Here is a 19,883-nt window from a genome sequence, read left to right on the forward strand (position 1 = left end):
ACACTAACTTTTTCCTTTCTTCCCCTGTGAGCCTGCTGCTATTTCATCAACCACTGCTCACTGACCATTCTGGCCCATTCGGTCAGTCAAGAAGTAGCCCCATTTCTCATTTGCGTGTAGGGTTTTGCTTCTCTGTATCCATTGGCATGCATTTCTTTATATTTTGACCAAGCTCCTATACCCAGGGTGATAGCACATTCCTCTGGAAAATTCCTCTGGAAAAGGACAAAGCAGTCACAAAGACAGGCCCCTCATGTCTGAAAAGAAAATCCACTATTTATTTTGTTTCCTGTCCTTCTATACCCGTGACTCACTCTTTCTCACACTGGTCTGTAAGTACAACAATTGCCAATGTAGATCTAAGTGTATAGGAAGCCATGGATGCCACGTGGTTGCCATGGACGCCATGCTATATGGATGCCGTATAGTTAACTAATACGTATTCCACCAAAAAGGGAAGCCACAGACGCAAAAGAAGGATCCGGCTTGGGTGCCTACTTCAATTCTGCAGGCAGCTCAGCGCTGTATCTCCTGTTTGTACAACAGGAAGGTAACAGCAGAGAGCTGATGAGAGGAAGGTGCCAAGACGGATGGCTGAAGAAAACCTCTTCTCAGCCTCAGTGGCCTCACGGGAAAATAGAGGATGTAATATTTCCTGCTCTGCCTCCTCGCGATTAGGAGCTCCTACAGGATGATGTACGTAAAAATATTTTGCAGCCTGTAATGCACAATCAAGACCTGAGGGATGCTTATTACCATCAGCATCATTACTGTTATTATTATTGGTGCGGAGGAGGTGGGGAGGACTGTTGGCAAAAAGCAACAAGCAGACTGGTGATTTTCTACCAAAGAACAGTAGTTTGCAAAATTGCTTAGAAATGTGAGAGAGGAATTCGGGAAGAGTGAGCAACGCTTACAGGTTCTTTCCCAAGCTGAAATGGTGAAAAATCATACTTTTCTAGAGGCCCTCCACTCTGGACTGACTTGGTAAGAATTTTGCCCCCATGGCGAAGGTGATCCCAAAAGAGACGTCCCCCTCCCACTTTCCCTCTGCGTCCCATATGGGCTGGAGGTGGGGAGAGTGGGCACGCTGCCAGGCACTGTGCTGGGAGAGGGTGTCAGGGTGGGTGGCCAGCATGCCTGCACCCCCAGTCCTTGGTCCATCCACCAAGACATCACGTTGGCAAGGTCAACCAGAACCTTCACCCTTTCAGCAGAGCTGGTCCTCGGTGTTATCATGGGAACCCTCCCTTGTCTGAGGGCTGTTCCGTGTCTGGTACAGCATGCCTTGCCAGTGGACTGCCAAAGGCCCCTTATCAGAAGTCCCCTGGCCCATGAAGCTTTGCATGGGTCATGACACCTCTCTAAGCCTCAGTTTCCTCACTTGTAAAATCAGTGGGATTGGACAAGACCACATTCAAGTTTGTAGTCTGTGGCCCATAATTGTCCAGGAATGCTGGCTTCACTCAGCCTGACCGAAGCTTGTGAGGGCACAGCCGTGCAAGGGGCTCTGTGCCTGCACCCCTGGAGCCAAGAGTATCTATGCAGGAGTTGTGCGCTGCTGGCTGCCTACGAGGGGCTGAAGTTTGTGCCTGGGGCCCATGCTTCCCTCCACTACCTTTGGGCCCCAAGAGGAATGGACTACAGTTTAGTGACCTACCACAGGACATTCATCCCTTATATGACCTTTAAATGCAGGAAGGAAGAGGGAGAGAGATGGGGAAGGGAATGGGAAAGGGAAGGGAGGGACAAGGGGAGAAGGCAGTAGGCACCTTTGCATCCATCATCTTGTTTGATCTTCCCCACAGCACTGGGGAATGAGAAGGAAAATATTATTAGGCCACCTTAAAGACAGTTGAGTTCTGACAGGCTCAAGGTAAGGTCCTTCACCTCCCAGAGCAGGTGTTCTAAACATGGGTGCACCTGGGCGTTACTTGCCGCGGCATGGGAATCTTCCAGCAGCTCTGTTGGCGCAACCTGAGGAATTTTAAAACACACCGATGGCTGGTTCCCACCCCAAGATGCTGACAACATCCACTGGGGTTGTAGTCTGAACATCAGGATATTGAAGCACATATGATTTACAAGTTTAAGAGATCTCTCTGTAGGATTAATGAGTTGAAGGAGAGGGGGCACGAACTGGAAGCTGAGAGACCAGGCAGGAGCCAGGAGGCGATTGCAGGGGCCCGGGTGAGAGATGACAGTGACCTGGATCAGGTGGTAGCAGTGGGAGAGGAGGGAAGTCGGTGAGTCACCTGATTTCAGAGGTAGAGTGAACATGCCGTCCTCGTTGTGTCTGTGCACGCTCACGGATGTCTCTCTGAAGACTGTCACTTCAGAGTGTGGAGCAGAGGTAATCATCCTAACTGTGGCACTTTATGGAAATGGAAGACCACAGATCCTGCCGTGGTGGGTCACAGCCCAGCAGGGCTAGGGGGTCCAGCTCATTGCTCGTTTCCAAGAGACAGCAGCCCGGCTTCTCCGGGGCTGCTGGGAGCTGGGCCTCCAGCTTCTGCCTGGAGAGAGGGAGGAGCTCACCTGAGAGGTGGTATAGAGTGACAGGAAGGTCACAGCCTGCAACCCTAGCTCAGCTTGCCCACTGCATTAGTGTCGTATGGCCACTGTAATAAATTACCACCAACTTATTGGCTCAAGACAACACAGACTGACTTACAGTTCTGGAGTTCAGAGGTTGAAAATCAGATTCCCCGGGCTAAAGTCAGGCTGTCGGCAGGGCCAGTTTCTCCGGGAGGCTCAAGGGGAGAATCCCTTTCCTTGACTTTTTCAGCTTCTAGTGGCCGCCTGTATTCCTTGGCTTGTGGCGCCTTCTTCCATCTTCAACGCTCATCACTCCCATCTCTGCTTCCAGCATCACATTGCCTTCTCCTCACCTGCAGTCAAATCTCCCTCTGCTGCCTTTTGTAGGACACTTGTGATGATCTTTAGGGCCCACCCAAATAATCTCTCCATCTCAAGATTCTTAATCACATCCTCAAAGACCCTTTTGCCATAGAAGGTCACATTCAGTTCCAGGAATTAGGACCTGGATATCTTTGGGGGCCATTATTCAGCCTACTGCACCCTGAGTCCTGCGCAAAGAGACGCCGAAATATAGCCTCTGGATGCGGTTTAAATCGGTGTGATTTTTGTCTGGGATTTAAGCGGCATGGATGAATGACTCTCTGGAGGACTTGCTCTCAGAGAACAAGAGTAAACCTTCAGCCTTTATCCAAGGCTTTGAGATGAAGGGCAGTCTCTTCGAGGTAGAGATGAAAGGGGTTCAAGAGAAAGCTGTGGGTTTGGGGATGCAAAGGATGAGCGGGAGGGGTGGAGGAGAGAATGGAGAGAAGAATCTGACACTCAGAATAGATGCGACTGCTGAAAAGCCCTGTCTCGCCGTGATCCGTGCCTGGGGAACAGAGAAATCTCGCTCCTCTCCCGGCTCCGGGAAGATGGAGTGCTCACGGATCCCCCACAAGGAGGAAAATGAAAAGGTTACAGGGGGAATTGTCGATATGATAAATCCCTGTGGCCTCACAGGCTTCTAAATGTTTTGATAGCAGAATTTGATGCATTGTAAATCAGAGTAGTCCCATCTTAAACATTTGATAGCGCCTTATTTATTTATGTATGTGACGCATAAAACCTGAATTGATTCTTTCTTCTTTCTGTCTCAGCAAGATTTTTTTTTTCCTGCTTTCCGAAACACATCACTCTTGTCCCAGCCCTGGTTTTCCGTGTTTGTGGGTGTGTGGGCGTGCGTGCCTGCACACGGTGGTGGCTGTTATGATTGTTTCTAACCAGAAAGAGAATGCCTTGCCTTGGAGAAGATGATGGTACCGGGAATGAACTGAAAAAATAATGAAGCCACTTGGCTTCAAAATATGTCTTAATCTTGTTGCTTTTTTTTTTTTTAACAAGATTATTACTCAGAGAAAGAGGGGGAGTAAGGACGTTACGACGTGATAGATTTGTGATTGGAAACCCAGGCAGACACACACAAAGACAATCTCCTGATCATTCTGGTTTGGATCTAGCCTCATGGGCTTCCTGGAGCCCCTCCAGGGGATCCAATTAACCTCGCCTTCCTCATACTCTTTCTCCAACACTAATTTCTGCTTTGATATCTCGTAGTGGGGCTGCTCTAGCTTCATCAACGTTGCTACCATTTATTGAGCAGGTTTGTTTGCAGGTACCTGGTGTTATGATGGAGTCTTCACAAGCCGGTGCCACTTATGGCATTCTAACAATCCTGTGAGGTAGACATTAGCTCCAGATTTATAGAAAAAGAAACCACGTCTAGGAGACATGAGGTATCTTGCCAATGTCATACAACCGGTACGTGTTGGAGGGAGCCCCAATTCAAACCCAGATCTGTTCTAATTCCAAAGTTTGTGGACTTACCCACACTGTTTAACTGCCTTCTCAAGAACCAGTTCAGCTCAAAACATCTTGATCCCACTATGACATTAATGACAGACACCTAGCAGAACCCATCACCCCAACACAACCACCTCTGGGAGAAACTTCACCCACCTGCCCCAGGCAGATAGGCCATTAAAGTCTTGTAATGATGGTGAAAGATGAGCTTCTAGGTCCTCCCGCCATATTTGCGTTCTGTCTCTTCCCAAAGCTCATGGTTGGCCTTGCCTAATGGACGAGCTCAGGTCATCTCTAAGAGCCTTCCAACTCCAGTGCCCTGTGCACCTTCTTGATTCTGGTTTTCCTCCATTGGCTTCTCTCATTAAACATAGAGTGTGGCATTTGGGTGCAAAGTCTTTATTTATAAGCTATTAAGACAATACTTCATTTTGAATATTTCAAAACTATGCTTTAGTTTTGTTTCTTTTTTTTTCTTCTGCTTTTTCTCCCCAAAGCCCCCCAGTACATAGTAGTATATTCTAGTTGTCGGTCCTTCTAGTTGTGGCATGTGGTGTGCCGCCTCAGCATGGACCAATGAGTGGTGCCACGTCTGCACCTAGGATCCAAACCAGCGAAACCCTGGGCCACCGAAGCAGAGTGTGCGAACATAACCACTCGGCCACGGGGCTGGCCCCTAGTTTTGTTTCTTAATCCACTTTGTAAAAACTATTTTGGGGGTTAAAGTTTCTTCTAATATTTGATCTAGACTCACAGATGACTTTTCTCCTCTTGTTTGGAGCTCTCAACTCCTTTCACGTTCATCTATTCCTGAATTGTCCTTCTTTCTTTCTTTTCCTTTCTTTTTATTTTGTGAGGAAGATTGGCCCTGAGCTAACATCCATTGCCAGTCTTCCTCTTTTTGCTTGAGGAAGATTGCCGCTGAGCTAAAGATCTGTGCCGATCTTCCTCTATTTTATGTGGGACGCCACCACAGCATGGCTTGACGAGCAGTGCTAGGTCCAAACCTGCGAACCCCAGGCCACCGAAGCAGAGCACATGAATTTAACTGCTATGCCACTGGGCCAGTCCCAAGGCTGCTCTTCCTTGATGTGTAGATCTCAGCTTAGATGTCCTCTCCTCAAGGAGGCTCTCCCTGATCATCTCATTGAAAGTAGCTCTCCACTCACCACCACATTTCTTAAAACTCAGCAGGGCACTTACCACTACCTGTAAGTTCTTTGTTTTCTATTCATTTTCTGTCTCCCCCTTCTAGATCATAGGCACCTTCAGAATGGGAATCTTCTGTCTTATTCCCTGAGTGCCTATAGCAATGTCTGTCACGTAGCAGGTACTCAAGAGTGAATCAATGATGCAACGAACAAACAAACTAGCGAATGAACATCTGAGCTGTGGTCTCTTTTCCAAGGTCCATGTTTCTGTTTCTGAAAAACAGGTCTTCTGCTGCGTGTCCCTTTTAAAACACCAGAAATGTTTAAGGACAGGAATGGGGCATTGAGATGGAATTGGGTGGCAAAAAAATGCCTCTTCAGCCAGCTCCCAACACACGTAGGTTTTAAAGACTATGATGACATGGTCAGAATTGTTTAGAAACACGTTGTTCAATCATAGCATCCATTGTGAGGTATATAGCGGCAAGAAATTTGTTTCTAAAAATAGTGTTGAAGTCTGTGAATGACTGACTTCTGGATTATCGAGGACTCGAGGTTATCCCCATAAGCACGTCAGTCCCACTCACATCCTGAGACTTTTCTTCAGAGAGAGGGAATGGTGTGGGATAATAGCCAGCACAACAAGGATGGCAGGTAACCCTGAGAGAATGTTGGAAACGGGCGTGTCACGTGGCATGCCTGTCATGGCAGGAGATAGCTGAGAATTGCTGTTTGGGAAAGAAGTGGTGACAGTGAGGACGTTGGCCTAAGGCTATGTCTGCGGGGTGTTTTCAGTTACAGGTGACAGAAAAGCAAATCACAATGGCTTAGCAAGCTAGCACAATGGGAAATCCATGAGTACATGGGATTCAGGCATAGTGGCATTCAGTGGGATGTTATCAGGACTCACTCTCTGCATCTTCAACTCAGCCATCCGCTCAGCTCTCAGGCACGTTCCCCGTCATGTGGCAAGATGGTCACTACCACTTCTGCACTGACATCCAGTCCCTTCAGCAACTCCACCCGAAAAGGAGCACATTTTTCTCCCAATAGTTCCAACAAAAGCCCCAGAATGGAACCCCACTGGTTCTGATTGCTCCAGTTTGGTCCTGAGCCCATTCCTTAATCACTCACTGTTGTTGGGGACATGATGCTCTGAGGGTCAGGACCCAATCACGTGCCCACTGCTGGAGGATACACGTGGGCCAAGAGTAGGTAGGGTCCTTCTATAGAAAGAACAGAACTGTCGTTGCCAGAGGAGGAAGGAGAGGATGCTGATGAACAGGTGAAGCCCAGAGGCCAGGGCAAGATGTAAGGATTTATTGCAGCTGCTGGGGGAGGCCATGAGGAGAACTCGGCCTAGAGCAGACTTAGGAATGAAGACTTAGGAGATGCTATGGACGCAGAGCCGGGAGGACCTGGCGCATAATAAACTGTGCAGTGCGGAGACAGTGGAGGAGCATGAGGAATCTGGGTTTCCAGCCTGAATGATGGAGTAGATTGTGTTGCTTTTATTTGCAATAAAGAAACACTATAGAAAGATCGGGTTTGGGAGGCAGGTGATAAGCTAGGTACTAGACACGTTGAATTTGAGGTGCCCGTGAGACTCCCAGTGATGATCATAGCTGCTCAGAGTGCACACGGAAGAGACTCTAAGGCGATCCAGCCCAGCCTCTGCTGAATTTCCCCTGCAGGCGTACCTTCCAGCTGGGGGTAGCTGGGTAGAGTCTGTTCTCCAACTGAATGGAAATGAATCATCTATTTTTTCATTCGTATGTTATTTTCCTTGGTTTTCATGAATCATCTTGGCCTTGTTTTAAAAAAATCGGGTTTCGGTGGAGATTGGCCACTCCAGCGTTTGTCCACTTCCAAGTCCATCTAGTCCATCCTTGCTGTCAGCCAGCCGTCAGAATGGAAGGTCTGGGGCTCTGCAGAGAGGAGCTGGAGCCACAAAGGCTGGTTTGGTAGATTTCTGTCTGCATGGATGAGCTTTGGGGATGAGGGGATCACCAAGGAAGATGGAGAGGAGAGGGCTGAGAAAGAGCCGAGGGCACGGAGATGCACCCAAGAGAGCGGAAAATGACAGAGGAAGCAAAGAAGGCGCTGCCAGGAGGAGAACCATGAGCACGGCCAGGGAAGCCAAGGCAGGGTGACTGAGGAAGGCAGTTTGCCCCACAGAGTTAGAGATGGGGGGATATATTCACCAGTTTAAGAGAAAAGTGCCAACAGAGCAGGGAGGACAAGGACACAGAGGTGAGGGCTGAACAGTGCAGTAATAGAAGGGGTGAGCTGCGGTGATCTCAACTTCCCTTGAGATGTTTGATGGTTACACAGTTTTAACAACAGCTACCCTATGTCGCGAGCTTGGAGCTCATCATGTATGGGGCCCAGAGCCAAACACTGTGCTCCGATAGCTCACTGGACACTCTCAGCAACCGTTTGACGTGGGTACCGTTTTCATCCCCATATACAAACGGAAAGGCTGAGGCTTCAGAAGATTGACATACCTTGTCTGGTCTCGCACACCCGTGAGTGATGGGACCAGACCAGGAAGTCTGTTCCTCTCGGGAGCCTGAGCTCTTCACCTCTGCCATGGATAGCAAGAGTTGCTATAATAATGTGTAAATGATGGCAGAATTGAGCAATTGGGGGAAATTTGGTGTTGCTTTTTTCATTTACTGAGGTAACATTGGTTTGTAACATTCTATAAATTTCAGGTGTACATCGTTATATTTCGACTTCTTTATAAACTACATCGTGTTCACCACCAAAAGCCGAGTTGCCATCCATTATCATATACATGGGCCCCTTTACCCCTTTCACCCTTCCCCTACCCTCTTCCCCTCTGAACCACCAATCTGTTCTCTCTATCTATGTGTTTGTCCGTTATCTTTCACATGTGAGTGAAATTGTATGGTATTTGACTTTCTCCATCTGACTTATTTCACTTAGCATAATATCCTCAAGGTCCATCCATGTTGTCCCAAATGGCAAGATTTTGGGGGTTTTCAGGGCTGAGTAGTATTCCATCACATTATCGTATTATATATATACGCACACCACATCTTCTTTGTCCATTCTTCTGTTGATGGACACTTAGGTTGTTTCCAAGTCTTGCCTATTGTGAATAATGCTGCAATGAACATAGGGGTGAAAATATCTTTTCGAATTAGTGTTTTTGTGTTCTTTGGATAAATACCCAGACATAGAATAGCTGGATCATATGGTAGTTCTATTTTTACTTTTTGAGGAATCTCCACACTGTTTTCCGCAGTGGCTGCACTATGGGGTTGCTTTTCATGTTTGTTTTGCTTTGTTTACCGTTTTAGGGAAGTGGCAACCTGGGATGTGTGTAACCTGAAGGGAAGGGGACCCGGTGGAGGGACGTAAGCGTTGAGAGAGCCCGTGAGAGCTGGGCTGGAGGCCAGGTGGAGAGAAAAAGAGATGAGTATAGAGAAGGGAAAGAAGGTGACCTTTGTCTTCTTACCTTGATCTTCTCTGCAAGATACAAGGCAGTCTTCTGCTAAAACAGAGAGGCAAAGTTGAGTGAATTAAACATATTGGCACAGTTGCCATAGGGATAGGCGTGGACCAAAGAGGAGTGAAAAGATCCCAGGGCAGCGTGACTCACACGAAACGAGCTAGTGTCAGTGCACCTTCTGTGGGGGCGGGCAGCGGAAAGCGACTGTGGAGGAAAGGTCCGGCTGATCCCAGGGTAGACTGAGGTGGCAGAACCGGACAGCTGAGCTGAGCGTCACCAAGCCCTCATCACCACTACTAGCTCACTAATTAAAGTCACCCTTTTAGGGAACCGGAACGTGCCAGGGTAAAGGCTCTCATTCAATCCAATCCCGCAGGTGGAGATTCACCCCATTTTACAGTTGCAGGAACTGAGGCCGACCATGGGGAATGGGCGTGCCGCATTTGGTGTTCTCCAGGTTGCGTGTGGTTGGGGGCCTGTGAGGTGGGCATCCTGGCTGTGGCCAGAGAAGGATGGACTCCTCTGTTAGTAAGTGGCAGAGCCAGGATTCAAACCCGGGAGGCCTGGCTGCAGCCTGTGCCCCGTTCCACCCACCGGGTGGGCACTAATTGTTTAGTACAAGGGGGAGCCGGGCAGCTGGAGGCCGGGTCCTCACCTAACATGAAGAGCTGGGAGAGTCTGAGCTTTGGAATTCATCGTTTCTGAGTAAATGGGTAAATTCTGGGCTCCGGGCTCCTCTGGGCCCAGAACGCGCCTGCCTTCTCAGGCCTAGCTGACTTTCTCCGCCCCTGAGTACTGACTATGCTGTCTCAAGTCACCACTCTTACCACACTACTAACCGGTCGCCAGCCTCCTCTCAGAGCCCTTGTCAACTAAATGCACGGTGACGCTGCTGTAGCGGGCCACACAGAGCAGCCCCAAACTTCATTTCATCCACTGAAACTTTTTTGGCTAGTGGAGACCTACAAGCCTTCTCCTACCTAGTAAGAGAGCATCTCAGAGTAGCAGGTTGAAAAGGACATTACAATTCCATTAAAATCTTCCTCCTTTGAACACTCCCAAAGGGAGTGAAGGCACTCAGAATGTGTGAGAAATCTAATTTACAGACTCAGCGTCAGGAAATGGCACTGTTCACAATTAACATCTGTATGTTACGGGGACCACGTGGTGGTGCAGAGCCAGGATCATCTGGGCTCCCCCTTCCTTGGCAAGCCATTTAACCTCTCTGAGCCTCAGTTTCCTCATCTGTGAAATGGAGATCGCAGCCATCTGTTGGTGCTGTGAGAATAATAATGATTGTGCATGTAAACGGCATCTTGTTCCTACATTATCTTATCTACGTTTAACCAGATCAGCAAACCTCTTCTTTTTTAAAAAAAAATTGTCTGTCTGAGCAATAAAAGTGAAGCACAAACACAGGGAACAGGAAATAACTTCTTAAAGTTCACATCCCCTAGCCACCAACTCCGCTGCCAGGGACCCGTTGTTTCTAAAGATGTCCTACCCTACATGTTGGAACACCCAGCATTCTGTGTTCTGTTCTCCTCTGGTGTTGTTATTTTGTACACGTCTTTCTCAGTTTCGGCATCATCCTCTGAATTCTCATTTCCTCTGGGAGCCGCTCTTCCACTCCGGTCCAGCATAGAATGCGGCGAGGAGCATCTCCCGTCTTCACCTCACAGAGCTGGCCTTGACCCAACCGCTCCTGGTTTAGGAGACACCAAGTGATGTCTTCTTGCCGAGGCCACCGAACCTGGCCGCTCATCAGTCACGTGGCTGCTGATTAGCAACACAGCTTCCCGGGTCCGCTGCTGGATGTGTGGGTTTAATAAGTCTGGATTGGGACTCGGGAACGGCTATTTTTACACAGCACCCCAGGTGGTGTCCGATGGTTTGGGAGCCAGATTGCAAGCCCACTGCCAAAATTCAAGTTTAGATTCAAAGTAGGCTGGGGAGAAATCAGTAAAACTCAGGAATGAACTCGGGGTCACCAGTGACCTTTCCAAAGCAAGTCCTATTTAACAGATGAGCAAAATGGAGGCAAGGATGGCGACAGATGAGGAGAGAGCCAGGTGACCGGGAGCTTAGAGCAAAACCCAGGATACCTGCATCCAGTTCCTTTCTCCACCCCACCCCCAACCTTCACCACCACCACATACCCTCCCATCAGAACTCCTTGTTCTGGGGCATTGGGGGTGTGTGTGTGAAATGTTGGGGCTTTAAAACATAAAGGAACAATCACACTCACTCACACACAAACACCCACACACACACAAAAGATCTACCCTTGATGAACTGAGGCAGAATCTGTTAACAGCTCTGTCGGAAGACCCAGCAAAGCTAAAAGCATCCTTGTGGGCTTTGATGTCTGGACAAGATGCTTCCTTTGAAAGCTCAGAGACAGCCTTGTTATTTTCTCTGACAGCCCCACTGAAAAGCTCTGAAATGAGAAGTGGTGTCCCCGCCGGAGCCCGCAGGTGCAATTCCTGAACGGCGGCACATGTGCCCCCCGGGAGGCGTGACGCCGGCCTGGGAGGCCCCAGGGGCCCCCGCTCTTTGGCTCGCTCCACGCTCCGATTCCCCCTCGGGCTGGAGAGCCCGGCCACAGGAGGCCTCTGCAGTCTGACTCCTCGTCTCTCCCAATGCCTCCTTAGGGAGGTCAAGAGCGCAGACAGTTCCCTCATCTGACAACTAGACTGCGTGTCAGTCACCTCGGGAGCAGTTTCCAGGGGCTGGTCTGACAGTTTGACCCATTTTCCCTCCCCCGAAGGCCGCAGGCCACTTGTAGGGAAAGGTCAGGAAATGCTGCCACTCTGTCCCTGGAAATGAGGGTGAGAGGAGGGAGACCACGGGATGACAGAGGGACAGTGCTTACTTGAGGCTTCTGGAGCCCTGCTGCTCCCAGGGTGGGCCACCTTTGCAGCATCCTCCTCACCTGGGAGCTTATTAGAAAGGCAGAATCTCAGTCCCAGCCCAGACTTACTGAATCCAAATCCGTATTTTAAGAAGATCCCCAGGCGATTTGTCTGCACGAGAGGCTTGTATCTCAGCTCTACCACTCCAGGCTGTGTGACCTTGGCCAAGCTCCCTAACCTCTCTGAGCTTCAATGTTTACAAAGAGTTTTTGAGAAGTGAAACACTTAGGGCTTGGCATATACTAAGCCTTTGGTGAATGTTCACTGTCGTTGTTGTTGGGAAAATGATTAAGGGAGAATCAGTTTGCCACATTTAAAACCGAATCATCCAGCCATTCCTTAGAGGGGAAGGAAGTCTAAACTGTGAGAGAAAGCTCCAGAGGAAAATGAAGAGCCCTCAAGCATCTATGTACAAAACAGATGTCAGGCTGGGGAGAGGGGTATCTCTTCGCAGCCTGGGCCCTGACTATTTAATTTGGGGTCAGTTAAGATTCTTGTTCATCTGCTGGCTTTGGGGGTTCTTACTTTCACTGATGTCCCTTGTCTTCCTGCCATTCGTATGCCCCCAAACTTATCTCCGAGCCCCTCCTGCTTCCATGACCTTGCCTGAAAGGCTTTGATGCTCCATTGCCAGCAGGATGAAATCCCAACTCCTTAGCATGGCATTCAAGGCCCTTCACAGTCCAGCTCAAACCCCTTGTCAGCCTCCTCCCAGCTTCACCCTCACACCCTGCCCTTTGACCTCAGTCGTTGCCATCCCTCAGACTCCTCACTCTTGCCGTTTCTGCCTGGGAGGTCTGTGTCCCTCTGATTGGAGTCTCTGCCCTTTCCCTCCACCTGGCAGGATTCTGCTCTGCCTTTGGAACCCCGCTTAACCGGCGGACACTGTGTGGTGCACCAGGAGCACCGGTTCAGCTTGGACGGACTCTGTTCCAATCCCAGCTCTGCCACCAACTAGTCCTGTGACCTTGGGCGAGGCACTCAGCCTCCCTCGCGTGGGTTCCTTCTTCTGTAAATTGAGGCCGACGGCAGCTGCTCTGCAGGGTTGTCGTGAGGGTCCATCCACAAAGCGTGGAGAATTTCAGTTCATCGTCGTCATGGACATTTATTTCTAAGAAGAGAGTTACCTCCCCCGTGAAGCCTTCAGCCATGCTTCTCCCACCCTGTCCTAAGGATGGCCTCCTCCGTGTTCCAGAAACTCGTCTCCTTCTTGTCCGTGCAATATCCAGATGCTCCAAGGACACCTTCTCATGGAGGGAGTCCCTGACCTCTGCTTGGAATCCCAGGTCACCCTGCTTCACACCCAACCTCGTCGCTACCTGACTTTTCTCCCTAGTGCCCACCGACCATCGAGCTTCTGCTTCTTTATTCTCATGGACGCGAGCTCTGTGGGAGCAGAGGGTCCTGTGTCCTCAGTGCCTAGAACTGCACCTGGCACTCGCAGGTGCTCAGTCGGGAATTGTTGACTGCATGAATAAGTCATTTTTGTGCCATCGAGGGGTGTTCAGATGGCACTGCCCTGCCCGGCTGTAATGGGCTGAATGGTGTCACCCCCCCCCAAAATTAGTATGTTGAAGTCTTAACCCTCAGAATGTGGTTGTATTTGGAGAAAGCATTTTTAAAGAGGTGTTTAAGGTTAAATGAGGTCCTTGGGGTTCTAGGGTTCTAGTCCAATATGACCAATGTCCTTATAAGAAGAGGAGATTGGGGGGGGGGCGGCCCAGTGGTGTAGTGGTTAAGTTGGTGCACTCTACTTTGGTGGCCCAGGGTTCTCTGGTTCAGATCCTGGGCACGGACCTACGCACCGCTCATGAAGCCATGCTGTGGCAGTGTCCCACGTACAAAATAGAGGAAGATTAGCTCAGCGACAATCTTCCTCAGCAAAAAAAAAGAGGGGATCAGGAGACAGACACACACAGAAGGAAGACCATGATGTGGGGACACAGCGAGAAGGTGACCATCTGCAAGCCAAGGAGAGAGGGTTCAGAGGCTTCTAGGCCTCCAGAACTGTGAAAAATGAATTTCTGTTGTTTAAACCACCCAGTGTGTGGCATTTGTTACAGCAGCCCTACTGGACTCATACACTGGCTGTGAACTCCTTGAGAACAAGAACCATGGTTTATTCATCTTTTTTTTTTTTGAGGAAGATTATCCCTGAGCTAACATATGCTGCCAATCCTCCTCTTTTTGCTGAGGAAGACTGGCCCTGAGCTAACATCCATGCCCATCTTCCTCTACTTTATATGTGGGATGACTGCCACAGCATGGCTTGCCAAGTGGTGCCCTGTCCGCACCTGGTATCTGAACTGGCGAACCCCCGGCTGCCAAAGCAGAACGTGCGCACTTAACCACTGTGCCACTGGGTCAGCCCCGGTTTCTTCATCTTTCTAGGAGCCGTATCCACAGGGTTCTGGCCCATACCCACACTCAGTAAACAGGGGTCTAATCAAATTGCATCCCACTCATAACAGGGAGGGAGATAATGGAAGAAGGGCCGGGTGGGGAAGGAGAAAGCCTGCGCTGACGCCCACAGTAAGTGGTACATAATCACCTATAGGCTGGCCACTTTCTCTCTTTATTATTTATTCCAAGGTTTTGTCATTTCTCATTCATTGTTGGGTTTCTTTATGGTGCGTGATAAGTGCCGTAGTGGATGAAAGGAAAGTCCAGTCAATGCCAAAAACATGCAAAGGAGGCAAGAGTCTGTATTTGGTGTTTTGCTCCCTTTCCATGAGACACGTGCACGGCACGCTCTGTCCTAATTATCCTGTGAGGGGTGGGACTGCTGGAAAGAAAGAGGCACTATGGAGCATAGTCATAAAGGAAGGAAACATCTTACCTCTCCTCTGCTTCTGCGCACCAGGATCTTAATCACAGATGTGCTTAGTGCTAACCTGCTCAGGCCCCCTCCCGAGGGCAGCGATGGCTTCTGAGGCTCCCCGCTGCCGGGCCCTCGGCAGGTGGCTGGAGCAGCCGCGGGACAACTCGCTCCCCTTAAGTGGCATGTCTTCAGGTTGGCACAGAACGTGTCTGTGCTCAGTTCAGACCCACTGGGGAGCTGGCCCAGGGTGAGACCCACTACGTGGAGCTGGTCTCTTGGGATATGCCCCATCCAGCACGGAAAGGACTGTGTTGGAGTTTTTAACCTGCATTTTATTCATTCATTCATTTGTTCGTTCATTCATTTTTTTATTTTTGCCAATTTTGGCCAGTGTACATATGAACCTGAAGACTTGGCCGGAAACTGTAGCCTTCATGCCAGCGAGTCCCAGGCATCATGGCGCTGGTCCTGGCCTCACTGGCGGCTCCCAGGCTTTCAAAAAGACCGTCGCCAATGAGCTGCTGCCCTGCAGACCCTCAGCCCCTTGTGGTGCGAGCGTGATTCTTCCAAGGGCAGCGGTTCTCGCAGCTCCGTCAGCAGGACCCCGGGAGAGGAAGTCGTCAAAGGCTCAGCGTTTTCCGAGCACCCCCTCCACTTCTCTCTTTTTCCCTTCATCTTTCCTTCTTTTTACTCTGCTATGGTTTGGATTCCTGGTTGCCGAACAAGTCTTAGAAGATACTGTTTATTGTGAACTACAGTTTTTGGAACAATGGAAAAGCTTTTAGGCTGTTTCACCACAATTTGGCTCATTTCTCGACCTTACTTGTCAACAAATTTAAATAATTCTAGATAGGGGCGTTTCTGTCTCTTCTCCCCTGCACCCATGCCTGCCTGATTTCTTTGTTCTACAGGAGAAAATTCTCCTTTTGCTCCCTCTCTTAAAAATTGTAGTTCTGGGGCTGGCCCCGTGGCCAAGTGGTTTCAGGTCTGTGTGCTCTGCCTTGGCAGCCCGGGGTTCACGGGTTCAGATCCCGGATGCAGACGTACTCCACTCATCAGCCATGCTGTGGCGGTGTCACATGTACAAAGTAGAGGAAGATTGGCACAGATGTTAACTCAGGGCCAGTCTTCCTCACAAAAAAAATAATAATAATTTGTCATTCAAATGCCCAGGCCTCTTGGCTAGTGGGTACAAATTTAGCCACATTCTGCTGTGTCAATGGCGCTTCCTACAGAACTTTAACACCTCCTTCTCCTTACAGAGTTCCTCCGCTCATAGAAGCCCCAGCACTGACACGCACACACACGCATACAGACACACACATGCACACACTCACACACGTGCACATACACAAGCACACACACGTGCACACATACATGCAGACACATTACTGAGCACCCACAAGAGATTTTACCATACCTCATCTCTCTGTATCAGCTACAGTTCCCACGAGGTAGCCACCCCGCCGTTAATACAATTATTCAACCAATATTTATGGAAAGCATACTGTGGGCTAGGTACGTTCTAGGCTCTGGGGAAACCACAATGAAAAGTTTCTGCCTTTGTGGAGTTTATGTTCTAGAAGAGTGCTGTCCAGTAGGACATCCTCAAGGTTAGACATATCCTACAATCTTTAACATGTGGCTCTTGAGCCCTGGAAATGTGGCTAGGGTGACCAAAGAACTGAATTTTTTTTTATTTTAATTAATTTAAATTTAAAGAGCCACATGTGGCTAGTGGCTGCCATATTGGGAGCACAATTCTACAGGGAGAAACAAACAATAAACAAGTAGGTAAATACTCTCTTCTCCTTCCTCCTTTAGCCACAAAATATATAAATAAAAAAAAAAGGCAAAGCAGGGTAAGGAAACAGAGGGAGTCTGGGAGAGGCGTTAGTTTGGATGGGGTGGCGATCAGGTAAGGCCTCTCTGCAGGATGACTTTTTTTTTTAAACCATTTCTTTTTTTTTTCTTTTTAAAGATTGGCACCTGAGCTAACAACCGTTGCCAGTCTTTCCTCCCCAAAGCCCCCCGGTACATAGTTGTATATTTTCAGTTGTGAGTCCTTCTAGTTGTGGCATGTGGGATGCCGCCTCATCATGGCCTGATGAGCAGTGCCATGTCCCCGCCCAGGATCCGAACGGGCAAAACCCTGGGCCGCCGAAGCAGAGCGCACGAAGTTAACCACTCAGCCAGGGGGCCGGCCCCTGGGAGGATGACTTTTAATGGAGCCTTGAGAATTGGGGAGCTCTGGGGGTGAGACATGCTGGCAAAGGCCCTGTGATGGGGATGAGACACCTGTTCCAGAAGCCGGAGCGTGAGGAGCAAAGGGGAGAGGGAAGCCTGGGTCAGAACGTGCTGGGGTTTGCAGGCTGTTACAAGGGCGTGGAGTTCACTCTGATGGGAAGCCGAGAAGGGGCTTCATGGAGAAAGGTGACATGAACTGATTCCTACCTTAAAACATCCCTTTGATACTCTAGAGAGGAAGGACGCAGGAGACCCTTGGGAGGCTGCCGTCGGCTTCCAGGTGGTAGATGACAGTGGCTTAGACAAGGCAGGGAGAGTGGAAGTGGTGAGAAGTGGTCTGAGACTAGGTTATTTTGAAGACTGACTCAACAGGATTGCTGATGGATTCGTTGTATAGAGGGAGTCGGGTTTTTGGCCTGAGTGAGCCATAATGGAGCCATTGATGGAGCCATTGATGGAGATGAACTCTGGAGGGGATGACACATGTTTGAGGGGGAAAATCAAGAGTCTGATCAGCAGTGAAATGGAGGCAGAAGATGTCAATTTGGGTGTGGTCAGCAAAAAGACATAGTTCCCCGCTGCTCTGCTGTGCCCATGTCCGCTCCTCACCAGGACCCTGAGGAACCCCCACCCACTGCTGATGAAGTTGTCCTGCATGAAAATGCCAGGGATCCAGCCATAGAGTGGCCAGATTTGGGGTTCACAAGAGGGGATGCCCCCCCGAGACCTGCTCACATTTGTCACCTGAACCCCTAAGCAGATGAATGTGGGCCCAGAGTCCCACAGAGTTGCTCATGAAAATAAGTCTTTACTTCTGTCCTTGAGCCCCCTCTACAGGGGGACTCAAACCCAGGCCAGTGGGAGTGGCAGGAGGTGATATGCCAACTCCTCCATTCCCTTCTCCTTGGATATCAGCCATCCTTATTTCAAACACTTCTCCTTCACGGCCTGGTGGTATAGCGGTTGGGTTCGCTTCGGCGGCCCAGGGTTCAAGGGTTCAGATCCTGGGCGTGGACCTATACACCACTCATCAAGCCATGCTGTGGCGGCATCCCACATGGGAAATAGAGGAAGATTGGCACAGATGTTAGCTTAGGGCCAATCTTCCACACCAAACAAAAAAAAACATTTCTCCCTCCTCCTCTCACAAAATGAAAGGCCTTCTTCTGCCTCAGCCCATGCACTTAGACGCTTAACGTGGCCTAGCCCATCACTTCCCCAGTTTGGGTTCTGTTAACGTATACTACCTCCTAATAAGCAAATTGTCCCTGTACTCCCAAATTAATATTTGTGTAACACAGTTCCAATCAAAATTCTAACAGGATGTTATTTTGCAGATGATTCTGATTTATGAGAATTGATTGATGGGACTAGATGATCAAAATAACCCAGCACTGTTTTGCAGAAGAAGAGTGATAAGGCGGAACTCATGCTACGAGATATTAAAACATGCTCTACCCTGCAAAAAATATTTTTTAAAACAAGGCATAAGCGCAAGGCTCAATAACTAGATAAGAGCCTGGAATAGATAACCTAGAAACACCTTAGTATATATGAAAATTTAATGTATGACAAAGGTGGTTTCACAAATTACTGGGAAGAGAAAAAATAACATAATATATGCTACTGAGATAATTGGTAACTTTCCAAAAAATAGTGTCTTACAGCTTAACCCAAGATCAGTTCCATTCCAGATGTTACATGTAAAAAATAAAGCAAAAACGCTCTAAGAAAACATAGCATAATATGTCTCAGCTCTCAAGGCAGGGGATCACTTTCTATATATAAAATCACAATGAAAGAAGCCACAAGAGAAAATGGTTAATAAACTTGCTACCTAAAAATTAAAAATTTTACATGAATACCATATGCAAAACTATAAGGTAAATGATAGCCTGGAGAAATTTTGCAACAAATAAAGGAAAGTACTGATATTCTTAATCTATAGAGCACTCTTGTAAATTAAAAATAAAACCCAGGGGCTGGCCCCGTGGCACAGCGGTTAAGTGTGCACATTCCGCTTCGGTGGCCCAGGGTTCACTGGTTTGGATCCCGGGTACGGACATGGCACCGGTTGGCACGCCATGCTGTGGTAGGCGTCCCACATATAAAGTAGAGGAAGATGGGCATGGATGTTAGCTCAGGGCCAGTCTTCCTCAGCGAAAAGAGGAGGATTGGCAGCAGATGTTAGCTCAGGGCTAATCTTCCTCAAAAAAATAAAATTTAAAAATAAAATTTAAAAATGGCATCAACAGACAATTCACAAAGAAAACAAATGGCAAGTAAATCTTTGAAAGCAGTTCACCCTTAGTAGCCATCAGGGAAAGCACGGAAGCATATTGAAACAGTTTTCCTCTACTTAATCAGCAAGGCTTTTCTGGTCATATTTCCTATAGGTGAGTGGTAAGTTGGGCACTCTCATTTACTGCCAGGGGAAAGGCCAACTGATGCAAGAACTCAGCCGTATGAGTCAAGAGAACTTCCAGTGCCGACACTCTTTGACCCAGTGCTTCTATTTCTATGCACTCATCCAAAGGTAGTTATCAGAAATAAGGACTCAGGGTGTTGGCTGCAATTTTGTTGATAAGAGCCAAAAACTGGAAATAACTTAAATGTCCAACAAAAGTCCAATGGCTGAATACATTATGTATGGTATGTCCCTACAATGGAATACCATGCAGCCATTTTTTAAATCACTATTTGGTTCAATATTTATAGAAATGAGGGACTTGCAAGTGAAATGAAAGAACTACAATATTTGGGGTGATTTTTTCTCCTGTCTACTTCAGTGCGTTTTCTGGACTTTCTATAGTGCTTTTACTTTTATGATAAGAAACAAAACCTTCACGTTCATTTTCTAATGGCCGTGGAAGTCCTGCTTGCCAGCC

At 48.6% G+C, this 19,883-nt stretch overlaps 1 protein-coding gene across 8 annotated transcripts in view; it reads left to right on the forward strand.

Moving 5' to 3' along the window:
* The window catches only part of ZHX2 (zinc fingers and homeoboxes 2), a 153,462-nt gene that overhangs the window by 117,595 nt on the left and 15,984 nt on the right, over nt 1–19,883 (forward strand). Inside the window, exon 1 of one of the 8 annotated variants that reach the window (XM_070631970.1) lies at nt 285–696. The exons of the other annotated variants lie outside the window; for them this stretch is intronic. The gene's annotated coding sequence lies outside the window, so the exon portion shown is untranslated. Of the gene's footprint in view, nt 1–284; nt 697–19,883 lie in introns of those variants that run through there. 8 annotated transcript variants of the gene reach the window in all.

The sequence above is a fragment of the Equus przewalskii genome, chromosome 8, assembly GCF_037783145.1.
Source record: "Equus przewalskii isolate Varuska chromosome 8, EquPr2, whole genome shotgun sequence".
NCBI lineage: Eukaryota > Metazoa > Chordata > Mammalia > Perissodactyla > Equidae > Equus > Equus przewalskii.